Here is a 21874-nt window from a genome sequence, read left to right as displayed (position 1 = left end):
TCTGGCCTGGTATGGCCAGTCTTATGTCCTCTCCCTCTCTGATTACCATGGAGCTGTTTCTGTAGAGTTAATGAGCACACTTCTGAGGGGCTAACTGGTCCTTCAGTCCTTGGCCCTGCATCATTACTTCCCCCATGGGAGGCCTGAACATGCAGCTAGCTTCATTCACACTGGTATTTAGTCAGGGTCTCTGTATCCTATCACCTCGCATCTCACAAGAAAAGAAGATGGAGGGCCCAAAAATTCTTAAATGACAAGATTTTTTGACTCTGCACTATTTGCCTCTGTAGCTGTTCTCAAAAAAAGAAGAGATAGCTGAGCCTGTTTCAGTTTGGAGAGCTCATGAATTCATGACTCCTAGAAAACCATTGTGGGGACTGCAGTCCTCTCCATGCAGCTGTTCTTCCAAGAGAGCTTTATAAACTCATAACAAGAGGGTCTGAAAAATGCAGCAGCAATGGGAATCAGCAACTTGGATTTCAATCCAGAAATAGATGCTCCCTGAAGAACTGCTTGCTTCTAGGCACTGCCTTGAAAAGGTTTACAATCAATCTTCAGGAGAGACTTTTTTTCCTTTTTGTACTTCCATCTTTTTAAAAATTTCTCATGACTGAAACAATGTTAAAAAAGAGCACTACTCCAACCAGTGAGGAATCTCAAGGATTGGCCTCACACCATCACCAAGTACTGAAAGTTTATTCATTCTGGGGGTATGCATAAACCCAATTATTCTGGGTCCGATTCTGTCTCCCTTACTCCCATGGATAGGCCCATTATAGGCATTGGAACAATTTACAGAAGCCCTGCAATATTGCGCGGGCCTTCTAATATTACATACAAGCCCTTCACTTTTAATAGATGCCATGCCTATAGAGAACTATATAGCAAAAATGCAGGAAAATTTTCCAGGAAAGCCTCAAGTTATGCTCCTCCATAAATTGCAAATAGATTTTATTTGAACTTTGTTCATGACTAAGAAATATTTTATATAACTTTTGTTCTTGCAATTTTCAATTTTGTTTCATTTCTGTAACTTCAAACCCAATTCTCCTAGCCTCCTGGGTGCAAAGAGAGTTGGTGCACAGACAACATGCATCATCATGCCCTTATTTAAAATGTGTGCATTGCCACAGATGGTCACTGTGCGCCCTAGGGGGTTAAGTATCTACCATATAGTAAAATTAATTATTTCAAGTCACAAAGAAGTGTATTCTTATTTTAAAAATCTTTACAGCAAGATCCTCAACTAGTGTAAATTGTCATAGCTTTATTAAAATCAATGGAACTATGATAATTTATACCTGCTGAGTATCTGCCTCTTTCTGTCTTATTTTCTCACTGCAAAATGGATCATTACAATTTCATCACCATCCCCAAATACTCTGCTCTGGCAAATCTGGCCCAGAGCAGGCAAGGGCGGAGCAGAGGCAAACCAGAGGAGAGGAACAAGGATGGGTATTTGTAAGGGTGCAGAGGTCTATTTCAGCTAGTAAGTTGGAGTAGTCTCTGTAAAGTAGTTCTGCAGGCTGCTGGGGGAAAGACTCCTCACCCTCCAGCTGCTCAGAAGATTCAGCCCTTAATCAATTGACTAAGCATGAGGATTTAGCTCTTAGTGAACATGTCTGAATATTTCTTTTTGTAAATCTAATTGTCACGAAATTTTGCATATTTGTAGATTTTGGTTCAAAGAAGGGAACATATTTTGGTTATGTTTTAGAGTCAATATATGCTGCTTCCATTATTATTTTGTCTTCCAATTTTTAATATGTTTCTATAGTATTCAGAGAACAATAGGGGAGCCTTCTTGCAGCTAATATAACATTTGTAATTTCCCATGGGTGTAATCAAAGTCTGTATAATCTAGTGTCTACTTTATATTTCAATGTTATTGAGTTCCAATGCTATTAAAGAGTTGAGACTTTATTACAAACATCTATGAACTTTTCATTATCAATGTGATTGAAGATTATATCTTTCTTTCTAAAGGAAAAAACAATAAAAGTCACAAAAATAAAAGCCAAACTAAAAAAAGAATGTGACATCTACAACAACAGTGTTTGAAAGGAGTTAGTCATTTAAAGGGGCATTTGAAAAAGGACACAGTATGAGCTAACTTGGTCCCAGCAGCTGGACCTCTCAATTGAAGAGCAGGGAATCAAGTTACTTCCAAAACAGTAATCTTTGAATGAACATATCAACAGCCAACCTTTTGCAAATATGCTATTTTTATGGGTATATTGCCCAAGATTTTCAAAATGTCTATTGATTTTGGATGTCTTATTTCTGGGTGACCAACCTGGGACATCTTAAAAGGACCTGATATTCAGAAAGTGCTGAGCGCCGGCCCTCAGAAACTCAGGCCCCTTTAAGATGTCTCAAATTGGGCACCCAAAAATTAAGACACCTAAAATCACAAGACATTTTAAAAAATCTAATTAGTTAGAGCCTTGTGGTGGAATGGGCTCCCGCCCCAGCCAGGAAGGGTTTATAAGCTCCTCTGGGCACAATCATCTCCAACCCAGTGCACCTTTGAAACCTGCTGCACCTGAAAAAGGGTGGCTCCTTAAAAGAAAGGATCCCATCTTAGTAAGGTGTAGCACTCAGTAGGAAGCAGAGTCAGACTATAGAGCTCCCTAAACCCACAGAGTGAGGACTGCTTGTTGGACAAGCTGCTGAAGATCCTCTGCTACCTGACTCTCTGGATAAGAGGAGGGATTTTCTTTAGTTTTCCAAACTTAGCTCTATCCTGTAGACAGTTGACCTGGTGACCTTGCAAGGAGAGTGGGTGAACCTGGACTGTAAGACTACTCAGCCTTGCCTTTTTCACTTGGACTATTGTTAAATCCCAGAAGTGGGGAGGGAGAGGAGAACTGCCTCCCTGACACTTGAAGCTAGAATTGCCACCTTTCTAATGGCTAGTAACTGGACCCATGAGGCCCTGCCACCTCTTCCCCCTAAGGCCCCACCCCTGCTCTCTTTCCCCCAAAACCCCCATCACTTGCAGGGTATTCACCAGCAGGCCACGGCTGCCTTGCCCACCACCTGTGGGCTGTGCCAAGCTACACAGGGCCACACGCTGCCATGATCCACACAAGCAGCCTGGCCTTGAAGGCAGTAACTGCTGCTGCTGCGCTGCCTCCTTTCTTCCACTTAGGGTTGCTACCTTTTCCACAGATCAAAAAAACCGAACATCGGGGCTTGTCAAATGGCACCTGGACACACAAGCCAAAACCTGGACTGTCTGGGTAAAAACCAGATGAGTGGCAACCCTACTTGTAGCTGAAGAGACACAGCCCCACTCCAGTCTGACTGTAGAACCCCTGCTGCCAGAGGAAACTACCAGGGACAGAGGAAATGCTCTACTCAGCACAAGGGGGAACTCTAAAGGTAAACACTACATCACCATAAATAAGGATTTTGGCCTAACTTTAGGTCTCCCTTATTGAAAATCTTGGCCCATGTCTTTATACAGTGAAACAATTCTTTTGGTTATTTTGCATTTTTTTTTAAAGTGAAAAGTCAGAGGAGCTTATACTTACTTTTCATTGCTTCAAACTTTTTTAGCCTTCTTTGCAAAGGAATGTCACCGACCTCAATGAAAATTAAGGGCTAGATCAACAAAGGGAGTTAGGTGTCTAAGTCCAAAATTTAGATCTTCAGATTCCTCTTTCAGCTACTACCTTACACTGTAAGTGCCTAAATTCCCTAGGTGCCCAATTTTCCACTGGTAAAGTCCCATAGGTACCTAAATTTCTGCTGTTAGGCATGCATAAAGCCACCTCATTCCTGATGCACGACTCACACGTAAGTCAAGGTGGGATCCTCAAACTAGGCATTCTTTTGCCTATTCCACCTACAGGACTCAATCTGGTAGGTGTGCCCAGACCTTGTCTTACAGCACATCTACTGGATCAGGTCATATTCAAAACATAGCTGGTGATAGTGACCATTTCCACCACCACTTTATACCCTATAGCCCAGTGGTTAGTGCTCACAGCCAAGATATGGGAGACCCAGGTTCACAGTCCTACCTCTCTCTGATTTGAAGCATGGATTTGAAAACAGGTTTCCCATTTCCTAGGCGAGTGCCCCAGTTATTGGACATTCTGGTGTGAGTTTAGGCAGGCCATTTGTCCAGGTTTGAACCAGACAGTCCTACTGTTCTGAGATTTGTCCCCCATTTGGTACAGAGACAAAAGCGGATGTGGTGTTGGACAGGAGACACCATTTTGAAGAGTGCTTTGGCCGCCAGTGTTGGGCATACGAGGTCACACTGGTGGGGGCAGAGTGCTGCACTCTTCAAAATGGTGTCCGCTCACGCAGTGTGACCTCACATGCACTGTGCATGTGAGGTAATGGCAGTGGGGATGGGGTCATGCCAGTAGGGGACTAAAAGCACTGGATGGTCTGGTATTCTGTGAATGTGTGAGTGGCCACCCTAGGTGAGTCTCTCCTGTTGAATCTTTTCCGCCCTGTATGAAATAATTAAATATTATTTGGAGCAGGAATTGGAACCTGACTCTCCCACATTCCACTGGGCTGTAGAGTCATTCTCACTCTCTTTGGCCCAGTGGGACCCAGCCAGGGCCACCTCGCCTCCAGCACCCTGCTGGACCCAGAACTGTGATGGGGAGACCCCCAGACACATTGGTGGTACTAGTACCCAGCTGGTGCCTTGGGAGAGTCAGCCAGACTCTCCAGCAGGTAGGAATAGAAGCAGCCAAAGCACGGACTCCTAGACACTGAGAACTTTCTACAGTTTTAATTGGACTTCCTCTTCCCTGTGCTGATGGGCCGTTTGCTCCAACCCTCCCTCACAGTCTCTTCACCTTTGCTTCACTCCACACCTACTCCTCTTTCCCTCTTCTCTCCTGCCCTATCCCCTTCACCCTTCTTCCTTTCCCTTTCCATTTAGCTGATCCCCATCCTTAGTAACCCTCCACTCCCCCCGCCCCAAAAAAAGAAAAAGAAAGTATGGAACTAATACATTTGCTGCCATCACATTGTTCACTCTGCTTGTATGTTATAGTCTTTCCCATACTCTGTGTCCTTCTTGTCTATTTAAACAGTAAGCTCTTTGGGCATGGACCATCTATTACTCGATTAATACAGTGCCTAGCACAAGGGGCCCCATTCTTGGCTGACCCTTAGGTACTACTATAATAAACATGACTAATAATAATAATAATTTATTTTCAGAGCGCGTTTTAGATACAGTAGAATGAGCCACTACTCCTGGCTGGCCGGTGGAATAGCTGAAAATTCTAACATGGCTGCTGTGCACGTCTTTCTTCTGCATTCACTGGATTGCATTTAAGCACTTATACACAGGCCACACTCTATCTCTGCCTCTCCTTCCTGTCACCCCCATTCCTCCCTTTATTCACCAGTGCTCAGTTCAGTGTGGGCATGGAGGCGTGCTCACATTGCTGAGTACTGTGCACATTTTCCCATACTGTGATAAAGCTTTTCTGCACAGGTGCTGATCAAATGCTGAGTGCTAGCTTTCTGTACTTCTTTAGCCATGTTCAGCAGCCTGCAGGTTCAAGCCCTAATTGCTGTGCTCATGGCAACATTAGGCAGCAGCTTCAAACTTCCTGGATGTAAGATTCACACAAGAGGTTTCAGCAGCAAACGGTTCACTGGTATAGAATGCATGAGCCTAACTAATTTCCAGTCTTAATCCACTAGGGAATATAAACAGCTCATTAGAGGTGCTACCCTCTCAATGCCAATTACCCCTGGCTAATGACAAAACAAGGAACATGTATACACTCATTTTGAGAGATTGATTTTAGCAACTATTCCTCACATTAACACTCTTTCTTGGATACTCACAAATGTCAGCATCCTTGTTAGCCCTCACACTGGTGTCTAGCTTTATTGAGGGCTGGATTTAATGTCTACTGAGTTTTAACCTCTGCTAAGATATATGAAGAGAGAGACTAAAATTCTGGTCCATACAGTGAAAGATACAAGCTAAAACACTGATTTGTTTCAGCCCCATTACTCAAAAGAACCTTTGGCAACTTATTGTCTAAGAAAGGAATTCCTCCACTTATTTTCAGGACAACTGTCTAATACCCTTCTGAGGACTTTTATTCTTGATTACTGAAGTCCAGCTGATTCCAGTTTTTCACAGGTACAACAAAGTCCAGTGTGTATGTGCTACATTTCTACCTGTTGCTAGGTAGCAATTCCCACCCAGCTAATCAGATGTCTGCAAGGATCTGTTCAATATCTTTTGACTGATGGTATGATGCATAGGTTCTGGAACTAGGAATGCTGCTGTACCCCCTGGGTTGAAGTGGTTTCCATCATATACAGGGTGTACACTTTGGTTCAATGACTCTCAGCACTCCCACTATACAAATTGTTCCAGCACCCCTGGTATGATGCCTCCAAAAGGCTTCATGGCCCTCTTTCAGCATGTGCTATTTTTCCCTCCATTTCTTTTTCTAGTGTTTCTGTTTTCTTATATGTAACGGCAGGGGTGAAAGTAACACAGAAGATTTACTGGTATGGGGCCCAGTTCTGGCCCCCGGAAGGGGCAGGGCCTTGGGCAGAAGGGGCGGGGCTGGGGGTCAGCCTCCCCCAGGCAGCGCCCGCGCTGCCCAAGGCTCCAGCCTCCCCCGCAGCAGCGTCCAGAGCCCTGGACCCTTTTAAATCACCGGGCTCCAGGGCAGCTGCCCCTTTTACACACACACAGAGTCCCTACCAGCAGGACCGCCAATGGGGGGTGGGCTGGGGCCAAAAGGGGCAGCAACTTTAAAGCGCTGCCATGGCAGCGCTTGAACGTTGTCTCCGTACGGGCCGGTACTGGTGGCCATTTCTTATTGGTACGCTGTATCAGCCCATACCAGCCTATTTTCACCCCTGTGTAACAGCAACACCCCAGAGTGGGTCAAAAACAGGAGGGATTGAATTTGGGGACATCGGGATATTAGTGCATGACGTTCTACTGCCTGAGCTAAAAGGCCTACTTCTGTTAGCCAAGGTTCATCATTCTCTATTGGGCCTAGCCACCATTAGAGTGAGACACTGAATGGTCATGGCTTACATATATTTACTAAAGTATGGTTTTTCCCTTATGTTTCTTCAGCTTTCAAGGAGCAATCAGTGCCATAGTGTCTGCTCCAGCCACAAAATGAAGGAAAAGCGGTAGCTTTCTTGGTTTCCAGATAGAGTATTGTCATTTAGGTCTAGTCTTTAAATCCATTTCTACATAAATGGCACTTTATTTTTTGCACTTTAGTCTACCTTTAAACATAGAAATTGTGTTTGTATCCCTTCCTCAACTAATACAAAAATAAAAATAAAATACATAATGTGGCTGTTATTGCTATATTTTTATGATGTTGGGGTAAACATGGTATGGCTATTACATGGATGATTGTCAGCTAGAGCCAAACCACCCCCTGCCAAGGAAACTCTAGGAAACTTCCTTCCCAAATTAGGGTCACACTCACTCAAATGCACATACAATGGACTTTGATTCCATCCTCAAACTCTGGGGATCCCCAAAGACCCATGTGGAATGGACACACTAGAGGCCATGGGCATTCTACGCTGAGGTCTTCTATCTCTGTACCCTCTATGCTAGCCCCTTACAGCGTAGGTGCTGGAATTAGGGTTGCCGCGGCATCCCCTGGCTTGAAGTGGTTTCCATCATATACAGGGTTTACAGTTTGGTTCAATGACTCTCAGTACCCCCACTATGCAAATTGTTCAGCACCCCTGCCTTCCAGTTCTTGGGAAGCATGCTTCCATGGGAAACCCACTCCCACTGTCAGGGCTTCCCCCAATGGCAGCTGTTCTTTGACATTCCACAACAGGAAGGGCCAGATTAATGTACTGAGGGTCTCTTCTAGATCTCCGGGGTGATAACCAGAGCACAAGTTTTCAAAAAAATCTTCCAGCACGTTCTGCAGTCCAAATGTGTACCCTTAAACCATAAGATAGTCGCTGATCAGGTTTGGTTTGTGGGTTTTTTTGGTCATTATTCTCAATGCTTGCTAGGTGGCAATGTACCTTCAGCAAAGAAATATTGTACTATGTCATGGATCCCTGAAAAATCTCTGTTTTCCTCATTTCTCCAGTTTTAGTATAGCCAGTGCTCCATAAGCATATACGCACAGTAGAAGACTAATTGAAGAGACTTAAATTTATAATGTCATCAAATTTTAAAAGTGTTAAAAAGGGAGTAAAAACCCACATTAAAGAAGTAGATGTCTGTTTAAGTATACGTTATGTGCATAAAAGTTGCAGTGTCTCTTTGAATTAAAAATTTCCTCAGTGCAAATGTGGTCACAAAATAGATGTTAACATGTATCTGTAAATAAAATATGATCTATGCCACATGCTTGACTATTATAAGAGGTTTTGGGTGGAGCGGGGGATGGAGGAAACTAAAGACAAGACAGGCAAAGGAAAGGGATTTTTTTTAAAATAGACATTTTATTCAATTTTATATGATGTGAAAAGTCTTCCAGGCACTGAACTCACATTGACTTCAATGGGAATTATATGCATGCAGAGAGTGTAGAACTGAGTCAAATTTGAAAACACCCAGTTGTGTGTATGTGTTCGTATGTGCACATGAACAATAGTGTTATAATACCAACTCCTCTAGCACTATCATGTTATATTTATAGACTTAGCTGCAGTGCTCTGTTATAAATACATGTGCAAAGCCACAGAAAAATGCATAGGGTGAAATCCTGCCCCATTGAAGTTAATAGGAGTTTTGTCTGACGTCAAGATTTTACCCCTAGTTTCAACAAAGATTTTGCAACAGTTAAGAGCTATTAAGAAAGACAGAATCCCTCATCTCCTCACCGTCACAATCCCCCTTGATCACAGCAGCTTTAGTGTTTGTGTTCACTACTGGGGTAAGTCGACCTAAGTTATGCTACTCCAGCTACATTAATAATGTAACTGGAATAGACATAGCTTAGGTTGATTTACCACGGTGTCTTCACTGCGCTGTGTTTATGGGAGACCGCTAGACCCACTAAATCGACACCCACTGCATCGATTGCAGCAGCTTTGATCTCGCAGGTAGTGAAGACAAACCCTTAGATGTTGACCAGCTTACCCGTACACAGGGGCGGCTCCGGGCCCCAGCACGCCAAGCGCGTGCTTGGGGCGGCATGCCGCGGGGGGCGCTCTGCCGGTCGCCGGGAGGGCGGCAGGCGGCTCCGGTGAACCTCCCGCAGACGTGCCTGCGGAGGGTCCGCTGGTCCCGTGGCTTCGGTGGAGCCGCGGGACCAGCGGACCCTCCACAGGCACACCTGCGGGAGGTTCACCGGAGCCGCGGGACCGGCGACCAGCAGAGCCCCCCCTGCGGCATGCCGCCATGCTTGGGGTGGTGAAATGTCTAGAGCCGCCCCAGAGGGGAGAGAGAGAAACACTTCCCTGAGCCACAGTGGCAGTGAGAGACTGGACTTGGATTGTGATCCCAATCCCCTGGAGGCAAAGGGAGGTTTTAACTCTTGAGCTAGTGGTGGGGAGTAGAGGACCCTGCAGTATCAGTTCAGGTCAGGACTATCATTTTTGTTATTTTTCCATGTTTTGTCCATTAGTGTGGCAGAAGTATAAAAGACCTTGCATTGAAGGCGAAAAGAGAGTTGGGCACACGCATACCTCAGTGGTCTATCTTTGGATCAGGCTCTATATAAATGGTGAAGTGTCACCAGGCAATTGAACATGCATATTTGGAAAATCACCATTTATTCTCTGCTCATACAAAGATAGGTGTTTATAATGGTTATAAATGGTATTTTGAGCAAAGGAAATAACACTGCTTAAAATAATGGTGTACATTATTGAAAATAATAATTTAAAGCAAAGTTTTATAATTCCATTCCTATTCAAAGAAAGAAATAATTATATACACTTTGCTGTTCTCAACATTATTTTAAAATATGTTATAATTTTAAGACAACCTTTATTAATAAATCATAGTAATGCTACAAATTGTTATAACTAGTAGCTTTAGGCAGTGGTGTAGGCAAAGAATCTGGGGGGAAATGGTGTCTGATGTTTCTTGTTTTTTAAGTATTTTAAAAAATACTTGAAACAGACAAAAACACAGATAATTCTATATTTGTTTCCTTAACACTACTGTAAAGTAATGTTTTCCTCATCTAAATTATATCTTCCAGCTGCATAACAATAATTATTTAAAATTATATCACACACATTCTATATAAAAATATGAGAAAGAATCCCTAATAAATCTTTCTGGCTTTTCAAGTAATACATATAAAATTAACTTTGCTAATCTTGACTTGTTTTATTTGTACCCTTAAGTACAATGTATCTCTCTCTGACTCACTCACTCTCTGTATATATAGAATGGCCATATGAAAGAAAGTGTTAGGCAACCTTAACTACAGGCATTGCTGCCAACTCCATATATATATATATATCTATACGGATTTCTATAGTCCCCATCACTGTAGTACCACAGTGCTTCACAGGTGAATTTAAATCTGCACAAGGAGAACTCTAGAGGACTTCTGTGAGTTTTCTGCTCTTTTCGGGAGGCTGTATTGGAGAAATAATTTTTATTTCCTTTTTTTAAATCATCATCATCATTCCATTTATGGTGGAAATGCTGTGTCATAGAGGAGAGTTTTGAGGTATGCCTTGCAGGTATTCACTCTGGATTAGTTTGATCTCCTCTGGAAGCTCATTCCAAGGCAAAATCCCCTTACTCAAGAATGCTTTTCTCAAGCTCATGCATTCTTCATCTTGGGCTTTGTAAGTGGCATTGTAGCAAAAGAGTACATCTCTCTTATGGTGGAAGATGCATTTGCTGGTGTGGTTAGGTCCTGACTAACTGATGGCTCCGAATAAAAGGTCCGAGAATGAAATCCTAGTCTGTGATGTGGTGTACAAACCCCACACTGGGCAACAAGGGGTTGAAGGATTATTTTGGGTCCAGACAGCCCCTCCCCACCACACCTGCAGCAAATGCTCCATGTGGTCGAGGAATTAAAAGACAGGGAAACAGCTTATTAAAAGACAGGGAAACAGACCTGGAAAAAAGCAGACCTGCAGCTCACAGCTCCAGCTGTGCAGCGCAGAGAAGAGAGAAGGCTGAAGTTCCTGACACAATAGGCTCAACAGAGTCCTGAGAAGACCCACCCCAGAAACAATCAGAGAAGGAAGTATTCCCCTCTCCCCCACATATGGATACTGGTAATCCCCTCTTATTTTCTTGATTTGCACTCCCCCAGCAGGGAAAAGCCTTGGACTAAGCCATAGACAATGTGTGTGGGACATGTGGGGTTGAATGCCCTCCCCAGATTTCAGCGAGTGCCGAGCTGCTCTTGTAGGGCTTGCTCTGTTCAGCCTGCTCCTGGGGGAGGGCAGCTAGGGTTGCCAACATTCTAATGGCAGAAAACGGAACACCCTTGCCCTGCCCTGAGGCCCTGCCCCGACTCACTCCTTCTCTGATACCCCGCCCGCCGCTCACTCCATTCCCCCACCCTCCCTCACTTGCTCATTTTCACTGGGCTGGGGGAGGGAGTGAGGGCTCCATCTGGGGATGAGGGCTCTGGGGTGTGGCCAGGTTTGGGGTGCAGGAGGGTGCTCTGGGCTGGGGCCAAGGGCAGGGGCGCTGAAACAATTTTTACAGTGGGGGTGCTGAGAACCATTGAACCAAAATGTAAACCCTGTATATAATGGAAACCACCTCAAGCCAGGGGGTGCTGCAGCACCCCAGCACCCCTAGTTCAAGCACCTATGGCCGAGGGGTTCGGAGTGTGGGAGAGGGCTCTGGGCTGGGGCAGGTAGTTGCAGTGTGGGAGGGGGTATGAGCTCTGGGCTAAGGCTGTGGACTCTGGGGTGGGGCAGAAGATTGGGGGTTTGGGGTGTAGGAGGGGGCTCTGGAGTGTGGGAGAGGGCTCAGGGCTGGGGCAGGGGGTTGAGGTGGGGGAAGAAGTTCATGTGGCTCCCAGGAAGTGCCCAGCATGTCCCTCTGTCTCCTAGGCAGAGGGGCGGCCATGGGGCTCCACACACCGCCGCCACCCATAGGCGCCGCCACCTGTAGGCGCCGCCACCACCCGTAGGCACCACCCCTGCAGCTCCCATTGACCGCGGTTCCCGGCCAATGGGAGCAGTGGAGCCGGCTCTCAGGCAGAGCCTCCCTGGCCGCCTCTCCACCCGCCCCTCTGCCTAGGAGCCAGAGGGACATGTCGCGGCTTCCCTGGAGCTGTGCGGAACTGGGCACGGAGCCTGTCTGCCTCGCTGTGGCCAACTAGACTTTTAGCAGCCTGGTCAGCTGTGCTGACTGGAGCTGCTAGGGTCCCTTTTTCAACTGGGCATTCCAGTCGAAAACTGGATGCCTGGTAACCCTAAGAGTGGCTCCGTAATTCTCCTGCTGTGCCTCCCACCTGGCACTTCCAGCTCGCTCAGACCCTCCCTCAGGCAGCTGGGCCTGGGCGGGGAGCTGAAGGGGTGTGATAAATGAAAGGGGGTGGGGGGTGTACCTCTATTTTATGGACACTCAGCCAGCCAGTTAGCTATAAAATCCCTCTTAGTAGCTGTTCTCTACTTGCTTTACCTGTAAAGGGTTAAAAAGTCTCCCTTCGATGCATAGGTGCATAGGAAGGGAGTGGGCACCTGACCAAAAGAGCCATTCGGAAGGCTAGAACTTTTTAAAATTGGGAAAAAACATCCCCTTTGTCTGTCTGTCTGTTCTCTGGGGAGAGTGAACAGGGCAGCAACTATGCCGTAAAAAGCTTTGGGCCAAGTATGAAAAATCATCGGAATCATACCTAGAAACTACTCATTTGAAACCCCCAGATATGTAAGTAGATCAGGCAATGTCTAGGAAGACGCAATTAAGTTTATCTCTTTTTATTTCTTTATGGCTTGTGGATTCCTCTGTGCTAACTCCAAATGCTTTTGTTTTGCTTGTAGCCTTTAAGCTGGACCTCAAGAAGGTTATTCTTGATGCTTAATTCTTGTAAGTGTTTTTTTTAAATCTAGCAATAGCCTGAGTTTCCAAATGTATTTTCTTTCCTTTTGTTTTTAATAAAATTTACGTTTTTTAAGAACTGGATTGGATTTTGTGTCCCAGGAGATTTGTGCATGTTATTTAATTTGCTGATGGCAACAGCTGATTTCCTTTGTTTTTCTTTCTCAGCTCTTCCCCTGAGGGGCAGGGGGAAGGGCTTGAGGATACTGTACAGGAAGGAATTCCCAAGTGCGCCTTTCTGGGTTCTTAAAGGGGTTTTGCACTTGGGTGGTGGCAGCATCTCCCCATCCAAGGTCAGAGAAAAGCTGTAACCTTGGGAGTTTAATACATTCCTTGAGTGGCCAGTATTAATTTTTAAAATCCTTGCGGGCCCCCACCTTCTGCACTCAAAGTGCCGGAGTGGAGAATCAGCCTTGACAGGTTGCGATGGAGCTGCTTCTCACACCAGCGGACTCTACTCAGGGTCACTGTTTGCAAGAGATCCCAGCTGAGGAGGTGGTGGAGGCCCGCTCCTCGCCCAGGCCCGGTTGACAGGGACAGGGGCCGAGTGAGCTGGAAACCTACTGGGGTCTCTGACCCACTCGGCCCCTGTCCCTGGCAGCTGGATGGAGAATAGAGGGGCTGCCTCCCTAGCCAGGCTCTCTTGCAGACAAGAGCTGCACTGCACGGAGGCAGTGACCCTGAGCTGAGTCAGCTGGCATGAGAAGCAGCTACACTCCACCCAGGCCTGGCTGCTGGGGAGAGTGGTAAAGCGAGCTGGAAGTGCCGGGACAGGAGGTGCAGCAGGAGAAGTACACGGCTGCCTCCCCCCACCCACACAGGTAATGCTAGTGGGGTGGGGAGAGGATGGTGGCCCCAGGCCAGGCCCAGGGTGGGGGTAGTTAGGGTAGGCACCAGGAACATGGTCCTTCTGGTCAGCCAGAGATATGGGCATTGCCCATGTCCCTCCCCCTGCTGAGGTGTCTGCGAGGGTGCAGGAGCTCACGGGAGACACTAGTGCTGTGAATCAGGCCAGAGCTGGCTGGCCTGGCCCAGAAGCATATACTCCCCACTCCTGTGGCCCCAGCCTCCCAGAGCCTGGTGGGATTGACTGCCCTGGCTCAGGGAGGTGGGAATGGAAGGTTCCTCCCACAGGCAACACGTGGAGGGGTCACATGGACCTCCCTTTACATTGTGCCCACCCCTCCCACACTTCCCAACCAAACCCCGAGTGAGGACCATTACATAGCCCCATTGAACTGAAAGGGTGTTTTTCACCCCAAGGCTTGACACTGGCAACGTAAGTAAATTAGAAGCCAGTGGAAGGACTGAATCACAGCCCATCATCATGGCAACCCATGCCACTCAGGAGGCAGGCAGGTGTATTCTGTACAAGCTAGATCCTCTGGATTGCATCCATATTCAGACCCAGACACAGTGAGTTATAGTAATCTACTCTGGACATGATGAACAGATGCATCACTGTGACCAGATACTCACCAGGGAGCTAGGGGTGGCATTTCCTAGCAAATGGAAATGGAGAGAGCTATTCACAGAAGAGAGATTTCTCTAGCTTCCACGTAGTATAAAGAAAAAACAAAGAATTTTTGGGCATTTCTACATCAGAGATTTGTGATAGAAATTAGTGTAAATTAATTAAACCATTTAGTTTATTAAAGGCTTTCTGGGACACAGTAATACCAAGGTACAAAATATATTGGAAGGACAGAACGGGTCATGCTGGTTGGGGAGTGGCACTATATGTGAAATAAAGTATAGAATCAAATGAAGTAAAAATCTTAAATGAACCAAACTGTACCACAGAATCTCTATGGATACTAATTCCATGCTTGAATAATAAGAATATAGCAGCAGGGATATACTACCGACCACCTGACCGGGATGGTGATAGTAACTGCTCAGGGAAATTAGAGAGGCTATTAAAATAAAAAAACCTCAATTATAAAGGGGGATTTCAACTATCCCCATATTGACTGGCTACATATCACCTCAGGAAGGGAGGCAGAGATAAAGTTTCTTGACACCTTAAATGACTGCTTCTTGGAGGAGCTAGTCCTGGAACCCACAAGAGGAGAGGCAATTCTTGATTTAGTTCTAAGTGAAGCACAGGATCAGGTCCAAGAAGTGAATGTAGCTGGACCACTTGGCAATAGTGACCATAATATAATTAAATTTAACATCCCTGTGGTGGAGAAAACACCACAGCAGCCCAGCACTGTAGCATTTAATTTCAGAAAGGGAACTACACAAAAATGAGGTTAGTTAAACAGGAATTAAAAGGTACAGCACCAAAAGTAAAATCCCTGCAAGCTGCATGGAAACTTTTTAAAGACACCACAATAGAGGCTCAACTGAAATGTATACCCCAAATTAAAAACCAAAGAGAACCAAAAAAGAGCCACCATGGCTAAACAACAAAGTAAAAGAATCAATGAGAGACAAAAAGGCATCCTTTAAAAAGTGGAAGTTAAATCCTAATGAGGAAAATAGAAAGGAGCATAAACTCTGGCAAATGAAGTGTAAAAATATAATTAGGAAGCCCTAAAAAGAATTTGAAGAACAGCTAGCCAAAGACTCAAAAAGTAATAGCAAAAAATGTTTTAAGTACATCGGAAGCAGGAAGCCTGCTAAACAAGCAGAGGGGCCACTGGAAGATCAAGATGATAAAGGAGCACTCAAGGACGATAAAGCCATTGAGGAGAAACTAAATGAATTCTTTGCATTGGTCTTCACAGTTGAGGATATAAGTGAGATTCCCAAACCTGAGCCACTGTTTTTAGGTAACAAATCTGAGGAACTGTCCCAGATTGAGGTGTCATTAGAGGAGGTTTTGGAACAAATTGATAAACTAAACAATAATAAGTCACCAGGACCAAATGGTATTCATCCAAGAGCTCTGAAGAAACTCAAATGTGAACTTGCAGGACTACTAACTGTCATCTGTAACCTATCATTTAAATAAATTTCTGTACCAAATGACTGGAGGATAGCTAATGTGACGTCACATTTTAAAAAGGGCTCCATAGAAGACCCCGGCAATTACAGGCCAGTAAGCCTGACTTCAGTACCGGGCAAACGGGTTGAAACTATAGTAAAGAACAAAATTGTCAGACACATAGATGAACATAATTAGTTGCGGAATAGTCAACATGGTTTTTGTAAAGGGAAATCATGCCTCACCAATGTACTAGAATTCTTTGAGGGGGTCAACAAACATGTAGACAAGGGCGATGCAGTGGATATAGTGTATTTAGATTTTCAGAAAGCCTTTGACAAGGTCCCTCACCAAAGGCTCTTAAGCAAAGTAAGCTGTCATGGGATAAGAGGGAAGGTTCTTTCATGGATTGGTAACTGGTTAAAAGATAGGAAACAAAGGGTAGGAATAAATGGTCAGTTTTCAGAATGGAGAGAGGTAAATAGTGGTGTTCCCCAGGGGTCTGTACTGGGCCCAGTCCTATTTAACATATTCATAAAGGATCTGGAAAAAGGGGTAAACAGTGAGGGGGAAAATTTGCAGATGATACAAAACTACTCAAGATAGTTCAGTCCCAGGCAGATTGTGAAGAGCTACAAAAGGATCTCTCAGAACTGGGTGATTGGACAACAAAATGGCAGATGAAATTCAATGTTGATAAATGCAAAGTAATGCACATTGGAAAACATAATCCCAACTATACATATAAAGTGATGGGGTCTAAATGAGCTGTTACCACTCAAGAAAAAGATCTTGGAGTCACTGTTGATAGTTCTCTGAAAACATCCACTCAATGTGCAGTGGCAGTCAAAAAGGCGAACAGAATGTTGGGAATCATTAAGAAAGGGATGGATAATAAGACAGAAAATATCATATTGCCTCTATATAAATCCATGGTACACCCATATCTTGAATACTGCGTGCAGATGTGATCGCCCTATCTCAAAAAAGATATATTGGAATTGGAAAAGGTTCAGAAAAGGGCAACAAAAATTATTAGGGGTATGGAATGGCTGCTGTATGAGGAGAGATTAAAAAGATGGACTTTTCAGCTAGGAAAAGAGATGACTAAGGGGGGATATGACAGAGGTCTATAAAATCATGACTGGTGTGGCGAAAGTAAATAAGGAAGTGTTATTTACTCCTCATAACACAAGAACTAGAGGCCACCAAATTAATTTAATAGGCAGCAGGTTTAAAACAAACAAGAGGAAGTATTTTTTCACACAACGCACAGTCAACCCATGGAACTCACTGCCAGAGGATGTTGTGAAGGCCAAGACCATAACAGGGTTCACAAAAGAACTAGATAAATTCATGGAGGATAGGTCTATCAATGGCTATTAGCCAGGATGGGCAGGGATGGTGTCCCTATCCTCTATTTGCCAGAAACTAGGAATGGGCGATAGGGGATGATTAACTGTTCTGTTCATTCCCGCTAGGGCACCTGGCATTGGCCACTGTTGGAAGACAGGATACTGGGCTAGATGGACCTTTGGTCTGACTCAGTATGGCCATTCTTATGTTCTCTCTAGTTTCAGTTTTAGGCACAGAGTACAAGTGACACAAAATTGATGTTTTAGTACAAGTATCATTCTGAAATTATACTAATAAAAAAATAACAAAAAAGAAATCTAAGACATGCTCAACTACCAGAATATATTTGTGTTGCACAAGTGCAATAGGTCAGCATTGCCATTTCATACTCCCTACATTCAGGATTTATAACACAGCTACTTCAACAGGGACCCAGGAACTGGTGATCCAGTTTGTGGGGAGGTCTATTCATAAGATGATGTTCTGCTGAGAGCCACATCCTATCATCCACTGAATAAGGGGGACCTAGTTGACAACGCAAGTCTGCCTGCCTTATCTAGATTTTCTTGGAGATAATTGCATAATGCTGCCAGTTCAGGCTTTGACATAGCGTAGAGTCACCCAAATGGAACCTGCATTGGGCAATCATAAGCTTAGTGTGAGGGGAGGATATCTGCATTTTTCTTTTCAAACACATCAGCCAACTCTTGATGTTTACAGAGGAGCACGGCCATGGGGCATTGAGAGAGTACCCATCTGGGTGACCACTCTTGCCTGAGATTTCTTTCGGTTGGAGGTTGGATCAATATCAGCTTGTCCCTGGCAGTGTTGCTGTCAAAATTTGAAGAGAAACGGATTTCCTGTCTTCACCAGCGATGAAGGGGATCCTGGAGGGCCATCCAGGAGATCCCAACAATCAGTGGGAAGTGTGGAGAGTATCACCCCAAATTGCAATATTTCCCTATGCTCCAACACACAGACTTCCACAGGGACAGTCCTGAGTCACAGGTCTTGAGGATAGGGATGAACCACCAATAGTCTCAATCAGATCGAGGCAGCTTTTAGGCTGTAAGGTGATTTGCAAGGCACAGACTGCCACTACATCTATGAAATCGTTGGCTGCCCCAAATCGATCAGAGACTGCTGTATTGGGATCTGTTGGGCCTCTCTGGCGATATGCCACTGGATCAATACTTGCAGGTAGGATAACTTCCTAGGAAGTTGCGTGCACGTACCGGTTAAAGTTGAGGTTTGAAGCTCAGACGTCTTTTGACTTGATGCCCAGGCCACTCCTCTTTACCACACCTGTACTCTATGTGCTATGCCACATAGTACCTTTAATCTAAAAGGATCACAGTGAAATGTAATACAGGCTATGGGCTCAATCCTACAGACCTCTTTGATGTGACGATGTGGGTATGGTCCTTTGTTTTTAACTAGTGCTAGCAACACTACTCAATAGTTTAGACAGGAAATGAAAGTGAAGGATAACTTATTCAACTGAAACCACTGGGAAAATATTAGCTACTCTAGCACACAATATAAATGACTTGTTTAAAATGTTTCCAGGGTACTGTGAGCCCTTTATTACTATTGCAAAAGTGCCATGGGTTGTTACCAGGTATAGACAAACCAGAGACTTGAACCACACCTTTCTTCTCTACCTACTATTACCCATTCAGGTTCTAATCCTTCAAAGATGTATGTATATGCTTAACTTTATGCACTGTGAGTAGTCCTGTTTAAGTCACTGCCTTAGGTGTCCTGCATAAGTCTTTGCAGAGTTGAGGCCTAAATGACTACACAAGGTGCAAAACAACAATGAATTGGCCACCCTATACTTATCAACTACCAAGAAACTTCTATTTATTCAGAACACAACAACCTTAACTTTGGCCCACAGGTTGTTTTTCACCTGTTTATTTCTAAAGAATTATTTTTGCTATTTTAATATTCATATCTAAGTATTTTAAGAATTACTTTTAAGTGGAAAGTATTTGTCAGTAAAAGAGGCACTGTCAACTTAAAAATCATATTTAAAAATATTTTTCCTTTAGTTATGTTACTAATACCTACAGAATCTCAGAAAGAATTTTGTTTCAAATTGCATTTCTTTCTCAGTTTTTCTTCATATGATAATTCCTATGCAGCCTAAAGGAACTTGTTTATAAATATTGGTATTTGCTTATCACATGTACCACCAGCATGTTATGTTTTTCCCATTTGCTGTACAGGAATAGTGTCTGAAGAGAACTGGCTTCAATCTCTGTGTAGAGATGTCAATGTAAGTATATGCTGTGAGAGAAATAGCCCACATGGGACTACAGACCTTATATAAATTTTAATTATTTTTATTTTAAATAGTTTCTATCTTGATAAGTTGTAAAGTAACTTTTCTCTATCAAGATGAAAACTTCCAAAGAAATGCTGCTTGATTTATGGTCTAGTTCCTAAATATAAAGATTTCCATAAATTATCTTATTTACAAGAAGAATGGTGACATATGGGCATAAGATGTTCACATTTATTTTTAATGCTGTTGATGGATGAATGTGGAGTGTCTAGTGGTTGTTAGGACCTTTTCAATCAATTATTTTTATAGGATTTTGGGTTGAACTTTCCATAAACTGATGACATAATGTCATTTCAAGACCTTTTCACCCAGACAAGGTCATGTCAGCTTCCTCAAAAGACGTCTCTCGTCTGTATTGTTGATATTTTTATTTTATTTTATTTATTTATTTAGGGAGAGGGAGGATTATAGACTTAATCTCTGTGATATTCAAATGCTAATTTTTTTTAATTGCTGTCTTAAGTGGGACTTTTCTCAAAATTGGCTCCAGGTAAGGATGATGCGACTCAAACCTGATCGGATCAAGTTGCAAGGCTCCAGAGTAGGCCTCTGATCTGATTTTCCCAAAGGCTGTAGTGGGAAGCACTGCAAGACAGAGGGCTAGTCTACACTAGAAGCGCTACATCAGCGCAGCTGCACCAATGCAGCTGTAGCATGTCCAGTGAAGACTCTCTATGCCAATGGGAGAGCTCTCTCCCGTCGGCATCATTACTCTCCCTCTGCGAGAAGTGGAAGCTATGTCACTGGGAGAGCATCTCCCACCAACATAGCACCAGTGTGGACAGCACTTAAGTAACTGTAACTTGCATCGCTCAGGAGGGTGGCTTTTTCACACCCCTGAGCGATGTAAGTTTTATCAAATTAAATGGTAGTGTAGACTTGTCCAGAGTGAGTGGAGATTGCAAACCATAAGAATCCAAGGTAAGACTGAGAAGCCTCACCTTTTGGGTCAATAAGCCACCAGATGGAAGACTGACATTCCTGAAACACGAAGGCCAGCCATCTTGGGGAGAGGAAGTCAAGATATCAACATGCAGCTTTTGCCAGGCTTTGACCAGTCTCCTTGGACCTGAAGACGTCATGCTAGCTAGAAGCACTGTGCCAACAACATCCCCATCTGGCTCCTGGGCTGAAGTTCCAGCTCTTGTTTCAGGAGAGTCCAGAAGATTATAGGAGTTTGTGTATCCTCTGCTATCTTGTTTTTCCTTCTACTATTATTGTATTTTGTTTTTGCTAATTGGGAGACATCCCAGCCTTTTAATTCCCTAATTTTAAAGTGCAAAACTGGCTGATGCAGGCACATGTATGAGCATCCATAAAGGCCTCACATGTAAGGCACAAGAAAGAAAGTTCCCCAGGTTTAAACAGCCCTAAAAATACACTCATAAAGATATTCATTAACATGTGTTCAGTATTTATGTTTAAAAGTCTTTAAAAAATTAAACTGTCAGAGGTAAATTTTGATACATAACAGTTGTCAAACTTCAGCTTAGCAAAATGTTCTGCTAGAGACTATTATAATATGTCTGTTGAGGGGGAAAGGAAAGGGTTAGCCACCACACTAGAACTGAAATCTAAGGAGGAAGCATTATAATTGACTTTGAGGCTGTGATCTCAACATTAGGTAATAATTTGGTTTCAGTATGAAAATGTTTAGCGAGTTATTGTAAGGGGACTTTCGGGTTCATTATTTTATTCCCTGTCAGGCCATATCGCCATCTTGGAATGCCCATGTTGTTTGGCATCCATCTTGGCTCCCTGTCTTTATCCAAGCTTTGGCGCCCTTTTTCAACTTTGGTGCCTTTTCCATGCAGTGGTGGGAATGGGTAGAATCATGTGACTGGCTAATCTGTTCGGCAACGGGGGATTATTTAAGACCACCTATCCAGTCACTCAGAGCTGTCCACCCTAGAGGCAGCAGTGGAAGCCATGTGTGTTGGAGGCACCTGTAGAAGCTGATGTGGCCTAGCGGCAGTCAGAGCCCGAGCAGGGGCAGTTAGTCTCTAGGTAAGGTTACCTCCAGATATCTGCACCATCTTCATAACATATGTGTTGTATTGGGGAGGGTATCTCACTTTATGCATAGGATAGCAGCCCATTGGGTATCCACCCTCCCTCATACTTGCACCCAGGGAAGAAGACCGAGAAGGAAGATCACTTACCTGAAAAGGTCCATTGAGCTCCCGAGTCCAGGATCTGGTTCTTCACCCATGTAACCAGTGCTTCGTCCTGCCGGTGA

General features: G+C 44.2%; 1 long non-coding RNA gene across 1 annotated transcript; it reads left to right on the top strand.

Moving 5' to 3' along the window:
- The first annotated feature begins 2646 nt into the window (after positions 1-2646).
- On the top strand, positions 2647-7206 carry LOC120397890. Its single transcript, XR_005594070.1, has 4 exons — positions 2647-2798; positions 3175-3387; positions 6069-6142; positions 7103-7206. It is a non-coding gene; the product is annotated as an uncharacterized LOC120397890 (long non-coding RNA).
- Positions 7207-21874: the final 14668 nt, after the last annotated feature.

The sequence above is a fragment of the Mauremys reevesii genome, linkage group 1, assembly GCF_016161935.1.
Source record: "Mauremys reevesii isolate NIE-2019 linkage group 1, ASM1616193v1, whole genome shotgun sequence".
Lineage (NCBI taxonomy): Eukaryota > Metazoa > Chordata > Testudines > Geoemydidae > Mauremys > Mauremys reevesii.
The sequence above is the reverse complement of the archived record's forward strand: the minus strand, read 5'-3'. Positions and strand labels throughout refer to the sequence as shown.